The sequence below is a fragment of the Chrysochloris asiatica genome, unplaced genomic scaffold (genome assembly GCF_000296735.1).
Source record: "Chrysochloris asiatica unplaced genomic scaffold, ChrAsi1.0 scaffold00265, whole genome shotgun sequence".
NCBI lineage: Eukaryota > Metazoa > Chordata > Mammalia > Afrosoricida > Chrysochloridae > Chrysochloris > Chrysochloris asiatica.
Window position 1 is genome coordinate 1,581,298 of NW_006408783.1, and position 6,172 is coordinate 1,587,469.

The window sequence follows — 6,172 nt, forward strand, 5'->3', positions numbered from 1 at the left end:
GCAAATAATACGAGACGCTGAGTTCTATGAAGAAAAATGTGGCATCAGGATTGGAGGAAGACTCGTTAACAACCTGCAATATGCAGATGATGCAACCTTGCTTGCTGAAAGTGAAGAGGACTTGAAACATTTACTGATGAAAATGTCAATCAAAGAATACAGCCTTTGGTATGGATTGCATCTCAATGTCAAGAAAACAAAAATCTTCACCACTGGACCAATAAACAACATTCTTATCAATGGAGAAAGGATTGAAGTTGTCAATTCTTGGATCAACTATCAACATTCGCGGAAGCAGCAGTCAAGAGGTCAAGAGATCACATGCGTATGAGACTAATAAAAATACCATGGCTGGGGAAAGGCTCATTTAGTCCTCAAATTGATATATCTTTACTCTTAAACACTTTAAAGAGGTTGTTTGCAGTATTTATTGCATTTGATTTCTTGAATGTCAACATACCATGAATGTTGACTGTGGATCCAAGCAAAATGAAGTCTTTGACAACTTCCATCTTTTCTCCATTTAGCACAATGGTATTTCCTAGTCCAGTTGTGAGGATCTTTATTTTCTTCACAGTGAGATGCAATCCCATACTGAAAGCTGTAGTCTTTGATCTTCATCTGTAAGTATTTTATGTCCTTTTCACTTCCAGCAAGCAAGATTGTATCATCTGCATAATACAGGTTGTTAGTGAGTTTTCCTTCAATCTTTTTTTTTAAATTATCAATTATTTAATGAGGTTCTTTCTTTGCAAGAAATCTAGAATACTAGTTTGTGAGGATAAATTCCATTTGTGAGTGCAAACACAGCACTCAGGTAACCTTGGAGCTGGGGAATGGCTTTGATTTTAGGCATAATTTGTGAGTCTACAGCTTTCTGATCCATTTTTCACTGCTCTGTAATCTCGTATTTCTCTTTCTCAGTGTTGAAGATCGCGCCTTCTTTGTGTCTGGGCTTCTGCTTCTTGAAGTAAGCTTCCGTGAGATGTTTGGGGATCTTCACACCATTGATAGCAATTTTGGTAGAGGTGGCAATGACAAATTTCTGGCATGATCTATGCAGAGGAACTCAATTGAGGGATAGAGGTCCAGTCACAAGGAGCAAACCACTGGCCAGCTGTTTTAGGAAAACCATTCTCTTGCCTCGATGGCGTCCAGTGAGGATGATCAGAATGGTCCCGGGAGTGATGCTGGACTGCAGTCTTTTGACAAGCTGAAGGAAGGGTTTTTTTCACTGTAGCTCAACAGCTTCCTTGGCACATCTCCAGTTGGGTAATATCTAGACATTTTGCACAGTTTAACCACTCAGGTACTACCATTCTAGTCACCACCAACTGGCTTTGTCACAGTACCAAGAACTTTCTTCTTCTTTTCCACCCTGGATTTAGCAGCTGAATACCTACACTTGTACATGGCCTTTCTGGAATACACGGCCGATCAGGAATACCTGCCAATTCCTCGGACTAGGACAGGATTTCAGCTGCAGTGTGCCTTCCCCGGCTTGGGTTTTTTGTCCTTGACATTAGACTACTTAGCTTTGCCACTGGCATCTGCTTTGGTGACTTCAGGCTTCTTTTCCTTGGTAGCCGGCTTCTCAGCCTTTTTACCTGTCGTCTTGCATGATGGGAACGAGGCTTCTTCCTTCAACCTTGCTGGCACATTTTTCTTCATACAATCCAGTTTCTCTGGTTATTTGCTCAACATATAGATTAAGTCTAGTGAAAGAATACAGCTCTGACTCATACCTGTGTTGATTTGAAAGCATTCAGCAGTTCCTTGTTCTGTTCTAACAACTGCCTCTTGGGCCATGTACAGGTTCCTCATGAGTATAATTAAGCGTTCTGGAGTGTCTACTTTTCCCAATGTTAGCCATAGTTTGCCATGATCCACAGACAGTCAAAAGCATTTGCATAGTCAATAAAGCACAAATAAACATCTTTCTGGTATTCTCTGCTGTCAGCCAAGATCCACCTGACATCAGCAATGATATCCCTAATTCCACGTGCTCTTCTGAATTTGGCTTGAATTTCTGGCAGTTCCCTGTTGATGCACTGGTGCAATATCTTTTGGGTTATCTTTAGCAGAATTTTATTTGCATGTGATATTAATGATATTGTTTGATGCTTTCCGCATTCCATTGAATCACTTCTATTTAGAATAGGCACAATTATAGATCTTTCCAGTGAGTTGGCCAGGCACTATCTTGCAAATTTCTTGACAGAGATGAGTGAGCATGTCCAGTACTATATCAGTGTGTAGAAAGATTTCAATTTGTGTTCCATCAATTCATGGAGCCTTGTTGTTTGCTAATGCTTTCAATGCAGCTTGGATTACTTCCTTTAGAACCATTGATTCTTGATCATATACTACCTCTTGAAATGGTTGACTATCAACCATTTCTTTTGGTCCATTGACTCTGTGTATTCCTTCCATCTTCTTTTGATGTTTTTTGTATCATTCAATGTCTTCCCCATGTTATTGCTGTTAAGTGCTGTTCAGTGGGTTTTCAACTCATAGTAGTGCTCCATAGGGTTTCCAAGAGCAGCCGGTGGCTTGAACCACTGACCTTGTGGTTAGCCTAGTGCTTATTCTTCAGTGCCACAACAGGACTCCACTTTGCCCACAGAATCCTTCACTATTACAATGAAGTTTTTCTTCAGTTCTTTCAGCTCGAGAAATGCTGAGGTGTTCTTCCCTTTTGATGTCTGCAGCTGTTTCTCTTCATTTTGAGTTGTGCCCCATCCTCATATGAGGTCATGACAGCTTTGCTCCATTCATATTGTTATGGTCAACTCTACTTTGAGGAAGCAGCCTTCCCTAATCATATTCTGAGGGGCTCATCATCTGGCAGTATATTTGAAAATGTTCTGCTGCTATTCATAAGGTTTCAGTGGCTAAACATTCAGAAGTAGTCTGTCTCTCCTTTTTCCTAGTGTGTCTTAGGCTGGAAGCTCAGCTGAAACCTGTTCATCATGGAGGACCCTGCTTGTATTTAAAGTATCAGTGGCATAACTTCCAGCATCACAGCAGACAAGACACAACAGTATGACAAACTGACAGGAAAGAGAGCTGCAAATCAAAACAAAACTTTGTTGTTGTTGTTGTTAAATACTGTCGAGTCAATTCCAGCCCATAGTAACCCTGTATAGGGTTTCCAAGGAGCAACTGGTGAGCTTGAGCCACCGACCTTGCAATTCAAACAGCTTTGTAGTCTGACCATTAAGCCCACAATGCCATACCAGGACTCTGAAAGCAAAACTTACCCCACCATTAATAGCAAAGTTAAAGAACAAACAAACAAAAACCACCCGAAAACTACAAATGTTAGCCAGGGTGTGGAGACTGAACCCCTCGTACACTGCTGCTGGTGAGCTTGTAAAATGGCACAACTACTGTGGAGACAGTATGGTACTTTTCTTTAAAAGTTGGAAATAAGATTTTCACACAATAAGACACATTCTTTGATGATTACCAAGGGTGGGAGGGAAGAGGAAATAATTCAATGGCTAGTGGGTAGACACATGTAAACTTGGGTGACGGGGAAGGCAACATATTATAAGACGAAGGTTGACAGAAGGATGATGAAGGTGTGGATGGTGTTTAAGAGTGCAAGAATGAAAGGCATAGAGGTAAATACTGTCATGCACACAATCCTGCAATAACAATGACATATGAATAGATATGTGGAGAGACAGATGGGCTGAATAGTGTGGGAGAGTGGAGGCATACCCATAAATATATAAATGTTTGACAGAGAATATTTGTACATATGCTGCAAACATATCCATGAATGTGGTATACAGGGGGCACACTTGTGGAAATGTCTTAGACATTTCCAAACATCTTGAGTGAATGAGTTGCTGGGTCTGAGGACTCAGGCCCATAGTCTTGGGGGGACACCAGGGTCAGCTGGCAGAACACACTGCACAGTGACATGCTACTTTGGTGAGCAGCAACTGGAATCTTTAAACCTCAGGAGCAATCATCCAAGGTGCAACTATGATGAAAATTGGAACTGCTTGGAAACAATTAGCCCATTGTACTAATAGATCACATGAACATCAGTCTCCACAACCCTGGAACCAGAAGAACTAGATGATGCCTGCCTACCACTACCAACAGCTCCGAAAGGGATCACATTAGAAAGTACTGGGTAGAGGGGGAGAAACATGGAACAAAACTCAAATAAAAAAACAAAAGAAAGGAAAACTCGCCAGATAGTGACTGGTGGCATCCCAAGACAATGGCTTCTGGTCATCCTTCAGGTCTGAATTGAACTCACTTCCATTGTTCAAATTTCAAACGAGCAATCGAGAGGTATAGCAGCGGGGGACAACACCACCAGTGAGCTATGCACACCACAGAATGGTCACTCATTCAAGATCTAAAGGGCAGCACGTACTCCAGGATGAAATTCAGAAGGTTTGGGAAAGAAGGATTGGAAACGAACCACAAGGAGGAAGTGGGATAAGTGATGTTACATGGAAGAGATTGCAATCATTGAGATGACATGAAGTGTGTGATTTGTTGAATGTAAAACTGACTGATGATCTGCTCTGTAAATCTTCATTTAAGTCACAATAAAAAGGTTTGTTTTTTAAAAGTTAGAAATAAAAATACCATAGATCCAGCAGTCCCACTAGTACGTACATAAACATACTAGCAATATAAGATTCCTGGCATGGAACAGATATATGCATACCCATGTTCATTGCAACACTAGTCACAATACGAAAAATATGGAAACAGCCTAAATGCCCGTCAATGGAAGAATGGATCAACTATGGTACATACAAACACAGGATACTACACATTGTTAAATACCACATAACATGGACGAACCTGGAGGACGTTATGCTGAGTGAGCTAAGTCAGTCACAAAAGGACAAGGGCTTCAGAAATGGGAGAACTTTGTATTCTTGTTAGGATGAGGTAGGCTATCCTTTGGCAACCAATGACACCCACATTTCTATAGCATAATTCAGTGTAGTTGTGTTTGTTTTGCTTCTGCTACAAGCTCGATGGAGGTTTCAGGGTGGAACTCTGGTTGTAAAGTCACTTGGGGATCAAGGTTGTTAGACGCTCCATTTGACACACTTCCATCATCACCGTGGTGGTGTGCCATTGAGTTGGTTCCGGCTCCTAGTGACTCTGTACAGGGTTTCTGAGGCTGTAAATCTTTATGGAAGCAGAAAGCCTCATGTTTCTCTAACGGACCAGCTGGTAGTTCTGAACTGCTGATCTTGAGGTTAGCAGCCCAATTCATAACCACTACACTACCAGAGCTTCTTTCCATCATCATGGATTGAGATAAAAGAGTGATAAAGCAAGCACTGGCCTTTCCGCTTCCTCTCAGATTTGACACATCTCGCCTCTGCTTATATTTCCTTGCCCACAGCAAGCCACATGGCCATACTCAACTTCAGACGGGTGGTGAAGAATAGCCCACACGCGGCTAGAAGGCAACAAGTGAGACCTATTGGTAAATGCCACCAATGACCACTAGCAGTTTGCTTCCAATTCCCAACTGTGCTTCAGTTTTACCCTCTGTATGCCAAATCCAAAATATAGATATTTTCCTCATATAAAACTTAGTGGTATTAACTGGTGTATTGTTGTAAGATGGCATCACACAGGAGAGGGAGACCGTCTGGGCTCCTGGGTCCAGGAAGAGGTCCCTTGGAGTCCCATCCTAGGTACAAAGAAGTTTTACTGGGTCAAGACAAAATGAGAAGAAAGACAATCCATAATAGACAGAAAGGAAAGAGGTTTTCACAAAACAATTATTCCATGGAAACAAGTGTCTTTTATGATTTTGTTTTAAGTTTTTGTGGTTAAAAGGACTTTTCTTTATGAAATGGTGGTGACGGTAGCTGGTGGAGACTTTGTTTTGTTTTGGTTTTGTAAACTTACTTGACAAAATAGAAGGAGTAACATCAGATCCTTCATTTTTTAATGTTTTATTGTGAATTATGTGATAGTTTACATGGGAGAACATTAGTTTACATTCATTCTATCGTATATTGTCCCATTGCCATGGTTACAATCCCCTCCATGCAATCCTTCCCCGTATCCCCCAGGTCTTCAGCACACAGTCGCTCTCCCTCTCTGGATCTAAAGTCTCCAGCTGCTCCATCGCTCCATGTCATCATCTCTGGCTCCATTTCAGGCA

At 41.4% G+C, this 6,172-nt stretch overlaps 1 pseudogene; it reads right to left on the reverse strand.

Moving 5' to 3' along the window:
• Positions 1–760: 760 nt before the first annotated feature.
• On the reverse strand, positions 761–1,671 carry LOC102830168 (annotated as a pseudogene).
• Positions 1,672–6,172: the final 4,501 nt, after the last annotated feature.